This window comes from Panthera pardus, unplaced genomic scaffold (genome assembly GCF_024362965.1).
Source record: "Panthera pardus isolate Hobbes unplaced genomic scaffold, ASM2436296v1 HiC_scaffold_20, whole genome shotgun sequence".
Lineage (NCBI taxonomy): Eukaryota > Metazoa > Chordata > Mammalia > Carnivora > Felidae > Panthera > Panthera pardus.
In genome coordinates, this window is record NW_026526766.1 from 83,250,098 (window position 1) to 83,269,048 (window position 18,951).

The 18,951-nt window shown below is 37.6% G+C and overlaps 1 protein-coding gene and 1 long non-coding RNA gene across 4 annotated transcripts in view; one reads left to right on the top strand and one right to left on the bottom strand.

The window, feature by feature from the left end:
- The window catches only part of NR6A1 (nuclear receptor subfamily 6 group A member 1), a 230,481-nt gene that overhangs the window by 149,729 nt on the left and 61,801 nt on the right, over positions 1–18,951 (bottom strand). The window lies entirely within an intron of this gene.
- LOC109250182 (uncharacterized) overlaps positions 1–18,951 on the top strand; it is a 53,944-nt gene that overhangs the window by 23,030 nt on the left and 11,963 nt on the right. The window contains exon 2 of the long non-coding RNA XR_002072914.2: positions 8,637–8,737. This is a non-coding gene — a long non-coding RNA (uncharacterized LOC109250182). The remainder of the gene's footprint in view (positions 1–8,636; positions 8,738–18,951) is intronic.

The window sequence follows — 18,951 nt, forward strand, 5'->3', positions numbered from 1 at the left end:
AAACATAAAAAATTGAGCTCATAAAGTATAGAAGAAAAAAGTTGCTAAATATAAGATTTAGGCAATCTGCATTGACTGATCAACCTTTTACTGAGGTTCCACTAAGTGCAAACTAAGCCCCTTAATACTATGCTAAGCCCCAAGGAGATGTCAAAACAATACGCCAAGGGTTGTCTTTATTATAGCTGGCTGCAGCCCTATGAGTCTTAACTCTGAAGGGATTACGGAAGTTTCAACCATTTGCCTAGAGTTTTCTTAACATTTGTGGACTCCACAGTAGTGGTTCTCGAAGTGTGATCCACAGATGTCCTCAAGACCCTTTCAAAGGGTCTGCAAGGTCAAATTATTTTTGTACTAATTATAAGGCATTATTTGCTTTTTTTTCACTATGGTGACATTTAAAATGATGGTGCAAACCCAGTATTGGGTTAAACTGCTGACTTTAGCAAAAATCAAAGCACTGCCACCAAAATGTATTGCCAGTCACTGTATTCATCACTGCCATACACTCCAGGGGGGAAAAAAAAAAAGCCATTTTACCTTAAGAGCGTCTTTGATCAAGCAGTAAGATTTACTAATTTTATTAAATCTCAATGTCTGATTACACAACTTTTTAATATTTTGGGTGACAAAATGGAAAACGCACTTAAACATATTTCTGTACACTGTCTCCAGGAAACGTACTTTAAGCCACTGTTTGAGTTAGCAGTAGGCTAAACTATCAGATTTTTTCATGGACTACTATTTTACTTGAAAGAACAACAGAAAATTATGGTTATTCAGGCTTGGATGTTTGACAATTATTTCCTTTAAAATGAACAAAGTGAGAATGTCATGATTTCAAGGAAAACAACTAGCAGTACATGTTGCCAGTGACAAAATTTAAGCCTTTAACAAAAATTAGAATTTTGGAAAATTTTTATCTGTTGCCGTGAGCTTCACACCTTCCCAGGAGGTGTTTCCCAGGAGATTAGCAATGAGATTAAGAAAGTTGATTTGGATTTTTATGATGAAATGTGTCCACATCTGGAAAATGTACATAAACTGTTAAACCAGTGTTTTTCACATGAACAAAACATGATGTTATAAAATGATTCATGGGTAAAAGACCCATGCAAACTGTAAGATAGACTGGGGGATTTCAATGGAACAGAGTATGAAAAATTCATTGATATGGTTTCAGATTAGGTATTAAGAACTGATACAGCATCAAAAAGGAATATATGCAATTACTTGAACTATTAAAATTCCCCTTTTTCCATAGATATCTATGTATAGAGGCCAGATTTTCTTCATATACTTCAGCCCAAACAACATACTGAAACAAATATGCAGATGCAGATATATGCAGATATGAAAATTCAGTTGTCTTTTATGAAGCCAGACATTAATGACAGCTGCAAAGATACAAAATAATGTCACTCTTCTCACAAAGGTTTTGTTTTGAAACTATACATTTAAAAAAAATTTTTTAACGCTTATTTATTTTTGAGAGAGAGAGAGAGAGAGAGAGAGACCGAGAGAGACAGAATGCAAGCAGGAGGTGGCGCAGAGAGAGAGGGGGAGACAGAATCCAAAGCAGGCTCCCGGCTCCGAGCTGTTAGCACAGAGCCCAACACGGGGATGGAACCCATGAACCGTGAGATCTTGACCTGAGCTGAATGAAGTCAGACACGAAGCCGACTGAGCCACCCAGGCGCCCCAGAAACTATAGACATTTTTATAGTTATTTTTATTTTAAAACATTATTTGTTGCTGTGTAATAGGTTATTTTTATTTTAAATGAATTAATAAATATTTTTAAATTTCTCTGTTTTAATTTCTATTACAGTGAAAGGTAACAACCCACATAAACAAAAGCTCTTGGGAACCTCAATAATTTTTACAAATGTCAATTTTGTGTGTGTGGCAAGAGATCTCAGAGATCCTGATTTTGTTGTTTTAGTTGGTGTAATTTTGTTTTTATGGAAAAGTATAGAAATTGAAGTAACATATAGCATAGTCAAAACTTGAATCTGGATCCCCTGACTTCAATTTTACATTCACTCTACACCATAATTCCTGTCTTCATTAAGACAGTGGCTTAGAAACCCCTCATTGCATTCTTCCCAGTAGGCAGGAAATTAGACCAAATAATTACAGTAATAACAGTAACTGAAACTTGAATGTTATGTGCCACGTATTTTGAGACTCCTGCTTTCACTTAGTTCTCACAACAACTCAGTGGTATAGGTACAATTAATTACTTACCTACATTTTTCAGATGAGAAACAAGAGGTTAAACCACTTGCCAAAAATCACCCAGCTACTAAATGGCAAGGCTGGAATCTGAAAATAATACTTCTCTAACAAAGAGAGATATCAGCAAAAAAAGCTTTCTCATAACTGCCAATCAAAACATTTGTGTGGTCATCAGCAGTGGCATTTATGAGAATAAAGGACCTGACACTCCGGCCCAGTATACCTTCAGATACAGACAAAACAAAATACTAGCCTGGAGTATGGCCACACAAATTTAGTTCTACACAGAGAATGGCAAGAAAACAAGCAAATAGGGAAATGTACTAGATATAACCAGGCTGCCTCTCTTCCTTACCCATCCAGCATCTCTACCATCACCCATTAAAAAGAAGTGACAGGAGTCAAGGGTGAAGGATTCGTCACTGACATACAGCTGGGGCAGTGAAAAGTCTTGGCAGGTGTTGTCTAAGCCGTAACTCCTCTTCTATGCAAACAAACCCCTAAGCTGAGTCCTCCTGGCTTTATCACACGGAGCCTTGACAAGAGCCATCATTAGTGTCCAAACTCCACTTTTTCCAGGCTGATGACATGTGTCAGGCCTTGATTCCTGGTGCCATTCCTGCCTGCCAACTCAGGAAAGGCTCCTGTAATGCCTTTGGCTTTTCTGAAATACCTCAAGTCACAAGACAGCAGCTGACATCAACTCCCTCCAGAGAATGGACACTTGGCCAGGAGCCCAAGCTGAAGTGAATATGGAGGTTCTTGATCTTTACTGAAATCATTCCTACCTTCTCACTGGCAATTAAAATAAATTCCTCCCCTGAGAGCAGCCAGAGGTTCTGCAAGCCTCTTCCATCCAGTGGTAGTCACCTTTGATTAGAGAAAAGTGTTAAAGTGTAGCAGCAGCTGATAAATGTCAGAGCCTGAAGGGCCTTCACAGACTTTTGATCACTTACAGCTATTCCTCATTTCAAACCATGGACAGTTTTTATGCCAACACCACTCAGCATCGCTTACTTAGTCAAATACTTCAGGTCAGGATGCCAAATTCAAGTCAATGGTCCATTTGCACTACTTCTGGGTACATCCCTAAGGCTAAGATGTTTGACCTACCAGGCAGATAGACTTGGAAGTACTTTTCAGATGGCCAATAGGACATTGGGAAACTTCTACAAAAAGCATGCTTTTTCATGATGGAGAGGCAGTGTGTTCTAAGTAAACACACATGCGTGCCCACACACATGCCCGTTGTATGACTCTGTCTTCATTTCCCTTCTAAATCCATTTCCTCATCTATTAAATCTTAGCCTAAATCAGAGACTCCCAAATGTCCACGAAATGTCTATATCAGAATCCCCTAAGGGCTTCTGAAAACTATAAAACCCATTCTTAGAGGATTTGATTTACTCAGTATAGGACAATGCCTAGGAATCTGCATTATTAGCAATTCACTTTTCCCACCATCATACTTTTAATTCTGATGCAAAGTCAGATTTGGAAATCATTACTAAATGACCTCTAAAACTCCTGATAGCTTCAAAAGTTGTAAAACTAGGCGAGCCTGGGTGGCTCAGTCAGTTAAGGTCCGATTTCGGCTCAGATCATCATCTCGTGGTTCGTGGGTTCGAGCCCAGCATTGGGCTCCACACTGGCAGTGCAGAGCCTGCCTGGGATTCTCACTCTCTCCTCTCTCTCTGCCCCTCCCCTGCTCATGCTTTCACTCTCTCTCAAAATAAATGAATAAAAACTTTTTTAAAAAGTTATAGGGGCACCTGGGTAGCTCAATCAGGTAAGCAGCTGACTACGGCCCAGGTGATGAGTTCACAGTTCCTGAGTTCAGGCCCCAGGGCTGGGGTCTTCCAAAGCTGAAAGATGTGAGTTTTCAGATTAAAAGGGCATGCTGTAAAAAAAAATTAGGAAAAAAAAAAGCCGGGGGGGAACCTGGGTAGCTCAGTCGTTTGAGCATCCGACTTCAGCTCAGGTCATGATCTTGCGGTTGTGAGTTAGAGCCCCGCGTCGGGCTCTGTGCTGACAGCTCAGAGCCTGGAGCCTGTTTCAGATTCTGTGTCTCCTTCTCTCTCTGCCCATCCCCCACTTGTGTGCGCGCTCTCGCTCTCTCTCTCTCTCTCTCTCAAAAATAAACATTAAAAAAATTTTTTTAAGTTATAAAACTATAGATTGGAACTTATTTTCTATTCTTTCATCCCAGGATTTTTCCCCTATCCAGATTAGCATTCCCACACAAACATCAGGATTGTCCAATTTTAAGTTAGCAATGAAGAAATAAGTCTAAATCCAGTATGTCAAGTATTAATAACTTATCCAACCTACACAATACTATTTCATTTAGGAAAGTATGAAGTAGATGTACCTCATCTACCTCAGCTTTTCTAGAAAATATACATTCAAAAATAAAGCTTTTAAGACACATACTTTGCAAAGATTCAACAATTTGCTGGAAATAGCCAAGAAAATCAACATTCAAAGATCATTTGCCTAAGTGCTATAAACGAATAAAGTTGGTTGTAGAATGAATATGTCTAGTTACCTATAACTTATGATGTCTTAACACTAAGTTATCATCTACCTGAGATAATACTAAACTTTGTAAGAACAGACGTCAAGTTTTTAAAGCATACATAGTGTCATATGATTAAATTTAACCCAATAAACTAAAATAGGTCAGAAGAAGAAATACATAATCTTATATTACTGATAGGTCATCAGGATTTCATCACTGTAAAAAAAAAGGAAAGATTGAGTCTTTCTTTGATCACTGTTCTTATTTACTTCATTAACTGGTTATTGCAAAACACATGCTTCTTGGCTCTCAAGGACTTTTACAGTCCCTGCCAACACTTTTCACACAGCGGAATAAAACCTAAGATTCTTTCCAGCTCATTCCTTAATGCCCATGAATATTAACTACTGTATGATTTTGATTCCCATATCTCTTATGACTTTATATTCCTAACTCAATGTACTTATTCAGTTTAGCTGAAGAACAATCCTTGGTAGAGTTACTTAGAAGAGTTCTTCACAGATTATAGATATCCTATGAATTAAACTACGATGGAAAAATGAAGTCCTGCTTCCTGTGGGTTTGCAAAGTAATCCTGAATAGTAATAACTCAAACACATTAAGTCACTGCAACTAAGGGATGGAGAATTCAGGTGGCCCTTAGAAAATTTTGATAGGTTTTAAAGCACATGTCCCATTTGAAAAGAAATATTGCCAGGACACCTGAGTGGCTCAGTGGGATAAGCATCTGACTCTTGGTTTTGGCTCAGGTCATGATCTCATGGTTCGGAAATTCGAGCCCCACGTCAGGCTCTACACTGCCAGAATCCTACTTGGGGGCGGGGTGGGGAGGGGGCAGGGGCGGCGGCGCCTGGGTAGCTCAGTCAATTAAGCATCCAACTTCAGTTCAGGTCATGATCTCATGGTCCATTAGTTTAAGCCTCATTTGGGCTCTATGCTGACAGCTCAGAGCCTGGAGCCTGCTTCAGATTCTGTGTCTCCCCCTCTCTGCCCCTCCCCTGCTCACACTCTGGCCTGCCCGCCCTCCCTCTCTCTCTTTCTCAGAAATAAACGTTAAAAAAAAAAAAAAAAAAAAAAGGAATCCTGCTGGGGATTCTCTCTCTCCCTTCTCTCTGCCCCTCCCTTGCTTGTGCTGTCTCTCAAAGTAAATAAACTTAAAAAAAAAATTAAAAATATTTAAAAAAAAAAGAAATATTGTCTTTCGGCAGTAGGCTAATTTGCTATTTCAGTGAGGTGGCCTGCCCACCTCTTGTCTTCCAGACTCATCTAAAATATCTGAAATACCCTGATATAAAGTTGCCATGTCAAAAAGTAAAATGTTCCAAGCTACTGAGTTTAAATTTCTCTTTATACTTCTCAACTCTCTGATAAAACCTCAAACAGGCTAAATATAAGAATGATCAATAATTCCATATACAACCGCAATATTTGGTGCACCCTTTTTTTCCCCCTCCCTAACATTCAAATAAAAACTCTGGATCTAGCAGTCTCCTTTGTAAGCACTGCCTTGAAACAACACATTCTTTCAGCCTAATTTAAGGCCAGAATTAGTAGTCTTAGTGCTGAGATAAGATCCAAACTAAACAGTTGCTGGAGGAATGGGGAAAGGTGTCGAACTGTTGCAAAGTAAATTAAGTTCATTCAAATATTTGTGTTAATTTCTCATCTGGCAACTTCTTTTAGAAATTCTAATTGTATAAGCACAGATTTACTAATTACTGGTTGGTATCCGCAATTAATACAGAAACTGATGAAGCCTAATAACTACTTTTCCAGAGACCATCATTGTCCAGTAATCATTATCCAGTTACATCACATAGATTATGATATAGAGAAAGATGTGACTAGATGTGACTAGATGTGACTAGAAAGATGTGACTAGTTGCAGTACTGCTAGCAAGCAGTCACTTCTAGTAAAACAGAGATCTAAACTTCCAAAAGCATCAACATTACATCAGTGGCAAGACTAGATTGCAAAATCTTGGTCTAGATCTCTAGTCAGGATTTTTTAAAGTTCATTTATTTATTTTTGAGAAAAAGAGAAAGCAGAGGAGGGGCAGAGAGAGAGAGAGAGAGAGAGAGAGAGAGAGAGAATCCCAAGCAGGTTCCGTGCCATCAGTGCAAAGCCCGACATAGGGCTCTAACCCACAAACCATGAAATCATGACTCAAGCTGAAATCAAGAGTTGGATGCCCAACCAACTGAGCCACCCAGGTGGCCCTATGGTCAGATTTCTTAACCTGAAGTTCATAGGGAGGCTATAGATGGGTTCTTCGATTCCAAAACTGAAAATGCTTTCAAAATTTTGTGTTTATATGCATATATTTAGGGAGAGAACCTACAGCCTTTCAGAAAGTTTTTAACTATATTATCTAATTTAATCTTCACAAGCAATATGTAGTACTACTATACTATTATTCTTATTTTAACAGATTGAGGAAATTGAAGCTCATGGGAGATCAAAAAAACTTTAAGGTCACAAAGGAAGTGGCAGAGGATTATTTTAAAAAAATGTCTTTGAAACACACATATACAGATACATATACATATACAATGCAATAAGCTATTCGGAAAGTATTTTAACTGTAAAATAAGGGTTTTACATTCGTGTATATGGACTTAAAACCAAATTATGGATAAAATATGCAATTTTATTTGCATATTTGTAATATGAAAATAATTGTAAATGATTTTAAGAATTCAAATCATTTTGAAAAAACATATATAAAAACACATAAATTTTAATATGTGTCATGTGTTGTTTTATACACCTGATATATATTACCTCATTTAGTTCTCACAATAAACCAACGCGTAGATACTATCATTATCCCCATTTTATGGATAAGGAAACAGAGAAACAGAGTGGTTAAGTAATTTGCCCAAGTTCACACAGCTAGTAAGCTGCAAAGTTAAGATTCTGGATCCAAATCTGTACTCTACTATGCTATATTACTTCTCCAAACACTCAATATATGAAAAAATTAAATTATGGTCACTCTAAAGGAAAAAAAGAGCCAAAAAAGAATCGAATTTGGAAAAGTCTATCATGATAAGGTATTTAATCTATTCTATTTTAACACATATGAACCAAGAGCAACGAGAAAAGAGAAATCTACAAACTACTACATTCACGTTACTTTCACATGAACAAGCTCATTTGATTTTCACAGCTGTGTGCACAGGAAGGGCAAGTGCTATTTGTCCCGAATCTTAAGGATGAGTTACCTGATCCTGAGAGATTAATCTCACCACTCATCATTACCTGACCTTTCCTGCTTCTAGGACTTCCTGTGCAATCTTTCCTCTATTGGAATCTTTCCTTCTCTGTCTAGCAAAAATTCAACTGTATCTTTTGAGGTTCAGATCAGATGTGACCCTTAGATATCTATCTTTCCTAGCACTCTGGGGCACAATTAACCCGTTTCTCTATTCTCCCTCAACATGATTCATATCATTCCACCAGCACTAAAATCATCCTCTTTTGTCATCAGCTGTGTCTACATCTAGTTCCCTGGGCAGACACTGGGCTCCATGATGGCAAGAGCTAATTGGAGGAGAAAGAATCCTAGGATTTCACGCCAAATTAGCATAAGGATGAAGGAGAACATTAGCAGTTAGTTCGGCTAAGAGGAACACGGATTCACAGTGACAAGCTGTTGTCATCTTTATAACTTAAGAATTTGTCCTCAAGATTAGTAGCAATTCTGCCAAACACTTCCAGACATGCTCCCTGTGTAACCCGTGGGAAGTGTCTGGACAGACAGACACCTGAGACTGTGACTCCTCTGCTATGCTACTAATCCCTCAAATATATCGTTTTATTGAGTTTATGCTTCTTGTTTCTTTCAAGTATATCAAGAGGCCTCAAGAGGACTATGAAAACAATTACATCTCTAAGTTGGAGCAATGTGGGTTTCAGTATTTCGTAGTACCTCTGGAAAAGGAAAGAAGGTAAGTCAAACAGTAAAGGATGGCATGGTGAGTTTTGACAAACTCAAAACCAATGTAAATCAAGAATGAAATAGACCGATTTATTAAATTTGTAGTTTCTATCACTCTTGGCTAATTTTAGCCTTAACTTTTTTTTTTTTTTAACTCTTAAGCTTTATCCTTGCATTAAGTATATAAACACCTTAGCAAACTCATTTAAAAGACCCAATGTGTGCCTCAAACTTGCCTGATGGTAAAAACTAAAATTAAGGACTTAAAGCAAATTAAAGGAGTGAGGATAATGGTGGCCTTTCCTGCCATGAAAATTACCTCAAGTACAGTGAGAAACACCCCTATGTCATTCTAGAAACTTACCTTTCACGCTGCTCTAGTTTTTCAAGTCTATGAAAAGCATTCTTCTTAGAATGCCATGAATTTGAACAATGGTATTTTGTATAGACATCTAATGGCTTGGAGCAGCAGAAGTCAGTTTTTTTTAAAAGTCTGAACATTTGTCCAAATGGTATAAGGCATTGACATCTCTTCAAACCATCAGATCAAGAGGAAGACTGTTTAAAGTAAACACATTAAAGAGTTTTTAAACTACTACACAGTAACAGTTGCTTGATTTTTGTTTTCATTTGTATACAATTCACTGTCATAACACTGAGAACTCAACAAAGCTGGCTAACTGGAGTGTTTTGACAGAGGGTGAAATAATTAAATTGACATAGAATGTAAACAGTTTACTTTCATACCAAATTCTCAGTGGTTGATTTTTTTTTTAAATGTGTACCACTTGGCTGCTCTAAAAATGAATTTGAGAAGAGTCAATCTTTAATACTTAAATCTAAAGCAAATGACAATAACTATCCCTGATTAAAGATTAACCTTAATTCAGCCAGCAGTTCTGTAAGCCCTTCTACTGAGCACTCCTAGATCCCTCCCATTAGAAACCCCGCATTCTGAAAAGTTGCATATAATTAATTCATGCTCCAGATTTTTAATCAAGGACATTCAGTAGCCAATAAAAAATAACTAGTATGTCTATAATGTACCAATACACTTCATGCCAAAAGCAAAGACACCTGACATTTTAGTTAACTCTCTGTGACCTTACTGAGGAGAAATGCAGGCTTTCTACTAGGTAATGGAGTTTTTGTTTATTTTTTGTTTTTTCAATATGGAAAATCACTTGTAGACAATCACTGAACCTCTGTGGTAACTCAGCAATCCAGGATCTCAACTAGAAAGATCACCAGCTATTAAGGTCAATTTTTTTCATCGTTCTCTATGAAATATTTCACCTACAGACCCACCTACTATTAATACAAGTAAATAAGGAGAAAATGTTTACTTATTTGACTTAGCTCTCACTGAAGATGTTACCCCCCCGATACACAACAGTAAGTTTTGTGGTGGACAAGGAAGGTGGTGATCTGATCAATGAATGAGCTTTGCATTCAAAAAATCCAACATTCAAGTTCTGGCTTATAACCTTAACTCCTGGCTATGTAACTTTGGGCAAATCATTTCATTTCTCAACTCAGTTTTTTCATGAGGTACAAGTGGGTTGTTGAGAGTTTAATGAGATAAAAATATACAAATCCCAGCATATAACAGAGTCCACAATGTATGTTAATTTCTTTCTTACCCATGCCCTTTAATAATGAACCTACTATAAAAATGAGGTACTCGACATTTTCAGAATTAAAAAATAATACCATTCAAAGCCATTTTCTCAGCCAGCCACTGGAGTCGGCTTGCATCAACAACTGCAGCCTCGCCAGTTCATTAAGTTCATTAGCTCTCTGCTGTACACAAACTGATTTCATAATTTAAATACTCTCAACCTGAAATCTGGAAAAGAATATGAGAGCCTCTATCAGCAGTCATCTCACTGCTTAATGGCTCCTGGAACATGGGCACAGGCTGAAGAAGGGCTGACAGGGCCAGAACCCAGCCTTCAGAGGACTCCAAGGAACATTCAACGCTGTCGGTGAGTTTGGGATTTGAAAAAACCACCGACCGTTGACTGTACCTTGGGGTCTTTACAAACAGCACTACATTTCCTGAAGCAAGGGAGCAGGCTGTACCTTCACATGTCACATAAGATCACCAGAACCAGTCCTGCTGCCTGTCCCCCAAAGGTGATCCAGTGAATTTTTTAAGAGCTCCTATTTCTATTATCCACTGTTCCTTGCTTTTTGTTGTGTTTTTGACAAATAAGTGCTTCATTTCAATAAGATAAGGAGAACTCCATGATAATATCTAACGTATTTAAAAATGCCTCCTAGAAATATGCCACCCTGGTGAGAAATAGGATGTAGCAAGGAAAGACATTAAAAATATGTATTTCGGTTTGGAGCCACATTCAATTAAGTATTTTACACCCATTTCTTCCACATCCCCTTAAAACTTTTATTAAGGGCAAGAGAAGGATTTACTAAGCAAAAATAGCACAAAACTATCTAATATCTGCACAGCTCTTATCACATCCTACCTCCAATTACAGTTAATGTGGTTAAGTTTTGACAGCCCTGTTAGAACATGAGCTGTTTGAAAGCAACTATTGCTTCACTATTTCTATCCACACATGTGCTTATTTAAATGTTTGTTAAATTCAAGTAAAAAAAAAAAAAAAAAAAGGTCTGGAGTCAGAGATCTGGGATGAATCTTGGTTAGACTTCCTAACTAAGCTCTGTGACCACAGGCAAGTATCTGAGTCTGTTTTCTCGTGTATAAAATGGGAAATAAGAACACTTACCTCATGAAGTTTTGAGATTCAATGAGATAAAATATAAAGTGCTTTCTACCATTCCTAGCACACAGCAAATACTCAATATATGTAAGCTACTATTATTATTTAACCCCAAACGTAACCTGTGCTAATTTACCTTGAAAAGCACTATTTCTCAGTTCAAAACAGAAGGAAAAGCCAGGACCCTCAACTCTTGTCTACATCTACAAGGTATGCAAGCACTGCCCTTGTGGTCATAGAGCTACCTGTTAGCTTCTCCAAGGGCTCCTTCCATTCTCTGAAACATAGTTTCTCATCTTTAAGGACCTCCCAGCTCTAGTATCAATGTTATCTATAACTATGTGGGCCCTCGACCACTGGTTACTGAGAGAGATGCCAGACACAGAACTCAAAGAACCCGTGTGGAAAAGAAGAGCCAGGAATTCGGGAGTGCCAAGGCAACTCCACCAAATGGAAACACTGATGGCTGCACTCAACATTCATTGCTGTCGGTGGGTTTGAGTCTGAATCAACTCACTGATCAATGAATGCAAACTGCGGACCAAACAACCTAAGGGAAGCAAAAGCAGAGTCACTTGAGTGCATCAGCTACTGTGCTGGGTGGATGCTGCTGCGGTCTCCAATACACTGGGTAAAGCCTCTCTTACTCTCTTTGGTTCTATTATGGAATAAGCACTCTAAATTCCTAGAATTCTTCTTTTTCTTTTTTTTTAAATGTTCTAGAGTTAAATGATATTTTCTAGGAAGAACAAACTGTATACCTTGACATCATACCGTATTAAAAAATTAATGCTTTCATAATTTTTTAAATTAAAAAAAATCACATACTCATTATTTAAAATTCAAATATTGAGGGGCACCTGGGTGGCTCAGTCAGCTAAGCATCCGGCTTTAGCTCAGGTCATGATCTTGTGGTTCATGGGTTCAAGCCCCGCATCAGGCCCTGTGATGACAGCTTGGAGCCTGGAGCCTGCTTCAGATTCTGTGTCTCCCTCTCTCTCTGCCCCTTCCCTGCTCATGTTCTGTCTCTCTCATAAATAAATAAACATTAAAAAAAATTTATGGGAATGCCTGGGTGGCTCCGTCAGTTAAGAGTCTGACTTCAGCTCACGTTATCATCTCATGGTTCGTGAGTTCGAGCTCTACATCGAGCTCCGTGCTGACGGTGTGGAGTCTGCCTGGGATTTTCTCTTTCTCTCTCTCTCTCTCTCTCTCTCTCAAAACAAATAAACTTTAAAAAAAAAATAAAAGAAAGAAATATATGAAGTAAAAACTGAAAATCCCTTTCCTTATGATCTTTCTTTTCCTCAGTGGAAATCACTGATAAATGTAATAAACAGTAAGCTTAATAACTTGTTATAATCAATATAATAAACGTGTTATTTATGTTAGTATTATTAATAAATAAATATCATAAACTAATCACTTAATTTATGACCTGTGAGACGTTTACCCATATACACACAAACAGATATATATTGGGATTTTTGGGGGGTGGCTTAAACAAAAACAAGCTGATTTTATATTTACTGCTATACAATCTGTTTTACTCAGCTATACTAGACAGCTATTGTAGATAGCCTTCTGAAACAATCGTGCTATATATATTGTATTGGTTCTTTTTTAAATGACCATATAGTATGCCTTAGCATGAATACCCTGCTTTTCTTATTCAAATGCACTTAATCTCTTTGACCAAAACTGTGAGACCCATTCGCTGTGACCTTTGCAACCACGTCCCTCAAACTAAGAGGGACTAAGACAAAAACTAAGTGAAATGGGAAATGCACATTATTTTAACAAAATGTAAAATGTGGTATCAATTTTCTGACTTCTATAACATGAGATGAGCCACTAAATCTTTCAAGATAATGACAGGAAGACAAAGGCCTTGGTCATCAATAATTTAATCATATACTTAAGTCTGAGATAGGGAAAAACAGATTCTCATAGCAAAAGTCAAATTCAGTAAAGCAGTAGGAAAACAGTCTTATCAAGTTAGCTTTCCAACTTTTTTTTCCTCAGGAATAGGAAGGAAGTAGAAGTACAAATACAATGAGCCAAGAACTAAAAAGAGAATCAAAGCCAAGAGAAAGATGCAAAAAATGCCAAGAATTCAGGAAGAATATGGCGTTCAGGCCAGTGTTTCCCAACCTAGTTGTCACGTACCAGAATCACCTAGATCAGCTGCTCTGAAAAATGCAGATTCCTGAGTTCTACCCTAGACCAGATGTAGGGTCCCAGAATCTGTATTTTATTATAACAAGCAGTCTAGGCATTATTTTTCAACAACCAATTATTTCCAAATTTTCTGAAAAAATCAGAAAAGAATGTCCTACATGTTCTTTGAAAAATGTACACCTGAACAAGTATGCCACTTATTTACCCAGAGGATAAATAGTCTAAATATGCCAATAAAAAAAATAACACATTTCAGCCACCAAAATCTGCAGTTTCTCTTAGATAAAACTAAATGCTACAGGAAGGCAAACAACTGTGGGAGTTTAAGGGTATTTTTCAGAGTGAAGACTGTAAATAAATACTTGCAATAGAAAAAAATATGTGGCATGTACAGGGAACCCTGAGCAGAACAGCTCTGAGACCGTGTGAGGGAAATCATGAGGAGCAGTCCTGGAAAGGCAGAGAACAAATTACATAAGACCTTGTGAGCCAGGGGGAAACATGCAGAATTAGTGAAACAGAGAGCCACTTTAAAGTGCTGAGCTCCAAAAAGAGATAACGAAAGCAAGGTTTTGGGAAGACTGACCAAGCATATGAAATGGGAAGAAGAGAAGAGAGATGTGAAAGAGACAAAAAGAGAGAAAGAGAGAAAAAAAAAACTCTTGTACAAATAAGCTGAGCTAAATCTGAGGCAGCAGGAGTGGAAGGAATAGAAAGGATATCTTCAAAAGGCTTTTTGCTTTTGTTTTTGTTTTTTCTTGTTCAAAAGAGATTTCTTTTTAGTACGATGTAGTCACTGAAAATTTTATACAAAAGAGAAACTTGTTGCCTCCCCCATCATTCTGTTCAGTGGATAGCTTCCCAGATATTTCAGAGATATTGAAAATACATGTATTTGTATTTAGAGAAAATACCACAAATTATATATACTGTTCTAGAACCTTTTTTCACTTAAAATATTGTGGCCATCTTTCCAGGTCAATAGACCAGATCCACCTTCCAAGGAATTGGCTCAAACAGAAAAGATAGCAAGGAGTCAAAAATGGTGCCTTTCTTGACTAGATTAAGAGCCTGGAGTGCATTAAGAAATGAGCAATTTCAAAATGGAAAACAGAGAAAGTTCATTTTCTGAAAAGAGGATGCGTATTTGTGATTTACAAACATAGAGCTAAAAGTGAATGAGCTAAGTACAGGAAGAAAAAAAATTTCTTTTATTGAACACAGTTATTGGACACATACTATGCACCTGGACTGCAAAAGAAGCCAGATGTGAAGAGAACAAAGCATGTAGTGAAAATAGTGGACCAAATTCTAATGAACAAATAATTTTAAGTGTGAAAAGGTCTGCAAAAGGAAAATCAAAGTTCTGTAGGAGCAAATAATAGAAGGGACCAATCCAGTCTTGGGGGTGAGAAAGGCCTGGGAAAGGATCTCAAGAAAGTGACATTTAAGTGAAGACTTGAAGGATAAACATAATGACCTGGGTAAGAGAGGTGGGGTGAGCATTCTGAGCAAAGGGAACAAATGGCACATAGGCAGGCTAAAGGCATAGTGCCTGCACAAAACTGGAAGTGTGGCTGTAACACACAGAAGATGGAAAAGAGGTCTGGAGATAAGGCTGGAGAAGGCAGGAATTTAAAAGGTTACTGACAATCCCGCAGAGAACAATTCTGGAGTGATAGTCACAGAAGAAAATAAGATTTCTGGAAAGGTAGTAGTGAAGAGCTGGAGCTATTTAAATAAGGTTAAAATTCCAGCTACATTACTTATCCACTATGTGAACTTGGACAAGTTACTTACCTTTAAGTCTGTTTCATCTGTAAATAGAAGATAATAATGATAGTATTTGTTTCACAAGCTACTTGAGGAGTAAGAATACGTGTAAAATATTTCACCAAGAGTCTGACACAAAATACAAGCAAACACTGGCTGACAGGAAGTAAAAAAACAGCCTGGAAGTTCAGACAGACTGGAAGCAAAAATGTTAACAATTGAAATCACTAAGTTGTAGAATTAGAGGTGATTTTTATGTTTATCATTTATAACTCATCTATGCCTTCCCAGTGTTTAGCAATAAGCATAAAACTATTCCAACAATTAAGAAAAAATACTTTTAAATGTCTTTTTTTAAAAAGCAAAGATTTCTTTTAGATGCAAGCTACCTATGTTTGGCTGAAAAGCAGATGGAAGAATCCACAGTGGAAAAGGAAGAAAAGATGGACTATTTTTATCAAGAAAGGGAACCTGTAGAAAGCTCAGCTGCAAGGACAGTAGAAAGTGACAGGCTCCAGGTCCCTGGTGGATGTGGTCACTTTGGAGGGGAGCAGCTTCAGAGAATGAAAACAATGAAGGAAATTCCAGCCTACTCCTGTTCTCTCAGGCTGTATCTCAATAGGATCCAACTGGACCTTGTGATCCTGGATCTTGGCTGGCAAGCAAGCTGGCATGGAATAGACACTCAGTAAATGTTTGTCAAATGAACTTCCTCATGATTTCTGGCAGTTATATTTATAACACAGGAAGTGATCTACTCCTTGAACCAAGCACTGGATATCTTCAAACCATCCGTGCCATGAATTATAGTTCCAACTCAAGTATAATTTTAGTAACTACCAGATATCAGGTTTGCTCTTACTATACTTGCTATAAAACCCCTGAACTGATAACTTTGGTCCAACTTCCCCTCCTTTGTTTTAGACTAACTGGATCTACTGAAAACATGTGTGATGAGTCAAAATCACATGCTCCTTCTGCTCCTCTTCCCAGTAAACAGTTGAGGCAAAACAGCAGAGTATAAAAGAAGTGGTTTAGGATATAGAGTCAGAGTAAGTTCAACTCTGCCGTAGTTCTGTGCTCTTGGACAAGTGAGTCACCCTGTAAGCCTTCCTTCTACGTAAACGGGGACTAAGGATACCTCTACTATTTCACAGGGTTATTGTAAGGCCTCAGCAAAAACAAAAAACAAAACAACAACAACAACAAAAACAATGAAAAGTACACTGCCAACAGCACATGACAATACAGCCAAAGCATCCTAGTATGTGATGGAACCACTCAATGGGCTCTCCTCTTTCAAAAGGCAAGATACCCTCATCCCCCATACTCTCACCTATTTGTCAATCAGCAGTATATATTTGCAAGATGTCTAGCTGGGGTTGATCTACAACCTGGGGCTGAGAGAAAGCATTTTTGTGTATGTAAGTGTCTTCTGCCTAGATGGTCCATCAGCGCCACACTCCAACTTGAGTCAGTCCTCCCAAACAAAGAGAAAGTTCTTTCCAATGGACTTTCGTGAGGCAAGGCACAGGGTAAAGCCCTGGGAGCAGGGAGCGTCTAGGTTTCCAAGTGAAAGATTAATAGGAGACATCACAAATCAACAGGACATCACCTGACAAACTTAGAACCATTTTACCCAAAACAAACAACAAAAACACACTATCGTACCCCAAAGTCTCCTCCTTTACCTCCTTCCAGCCAATCTTAGGTACTTTTCTACAGCTTTATTTAGGTCTAATTTATATACCATAAAATGAACCCACTGTAAATGTACAATCCAATGACTTCTATTCATTTAGAGTTGTGCAACTATCACTGCAATCCAAGTTTAGAACTTTCATCCAAAACTCCCCTTAAACCTGTTTCCAATCAATCTCCACTCCTACCTGTAGCCCCAACCATTGATCCACTTTCTGTCTCTATAAATTTGCCTTTTCTAGACATTTCACATAAATGGAATCATATAATATGTAGTCTTTTAAGTTTGGCCTCATTCACTTAGAATAACGTTTCTGAAGTTTATTCATGTTGTAGCATACATTAGCAGCTCATTCTTTTTTAGTGTTGAATAGCATTCCATTTTACGGATATTCCAGATTTTGTTTACCCCTTCACCATTTGATAGACATTTGAACTGTTTCCAGATTTTGGCTATTATAAATAACGCTACAGACATTCACATACAAGTCCTTGTGTGGACATAGGTTTTTATTTCTCTTGGGTAGATACCTAGGAGTGAAACTGCAGCATCATATGGTACGTTTATATTTATTAAATTACCAAATTGACTGCCAAAGTAACTGTACCATTTTACATTCTCATAGCAATGCACAGTTTCCAGTTTCCATACATCCTTACCAACACATTTTTATAGTCTTTTTGACTATAGTCATTCCAGAAGGAATACAGTGGAAATTCACTGTGATTTTAATTTACATTTCCCTAATAACTAATTATGTTGAACAACTTTTTATGTGATAAAATGTTCAAGTCTTTTGTCTTATGTTTCTAATTCTTTGCTTTTATTGTGATAAAACATAACACAAAAATCTACAATTTTAACCATTTTTAAGTGTACAATTCAGTGGCATTAAATTCACAATGCTGTGCAAACGCCACCACTATCCATTTCCAGAATATTTTCATAATTCTTTAAAAAAAATTTTTTTACATTTATTTATTTTTGAGAGAGAGCGAGCGAGCGCGTGAGAGCGCACAAGGAAGGGGAGGGGCAGAGAGAGAAGGAGACAGAATCCGAAGCAGGCTCCAGAGGCGGGGCTCAAACTCATAAACAGCAAGATCATGACCTGAGCCAAAGTTGGACGCTTAACCGACTGAGCCACCCAGGTGCCCCAAGAATATTTTCGTAATTCTAAACAAAAACTCTGTACCTATTAAACATGAACTATCCATTCCACACCCCCTAGCAATCTATTCTTCAACCCACTTCCCCTTTTCTACTTTCTGTCTCTAAGAACTTGCCTATTCTAGTTATCCATGTAAGTGGAATCATACGACATTTTTTGTCCATTTTTTAAAACTGGCTTGTCTTCTGAGTTGTAAGAGTTCTTTATTTATTTTAGACACTCCTTTATCAGATACACAAATTTTTCTCTCACTCTGTAGCTTGTCTTTTCATTTCCTTGTTAATGTCTTTTTAAAGGCAAAAGTTTTACACTTTAATGAAGTCAATTTATCAAATTTTTCTTTTTGTGACTTGTGTCATTGGTATCATGTACAGGAAGTGGTTGCCTAGCCCATGTCACAAAAACATTCTTCAAGACATTTTGTAGTTTTAGATTTAGGTGTATGATCCACTTTGAGCTCATTTTTCTGTCTAGTATAAATTAAGGGCATAAGTTCTTCTTTTTGTTTTGCACATAGGTACCCAATTTTCCCAGCATTACTTGTTGGAAAAAACTACACTTTCCTCCACTGAATTGTCTTGGCACCTCTGTCAAAAATCAACTGACCACATATGTAATGATTTATTTCTGAACTCTCAATCCAGTTCTAG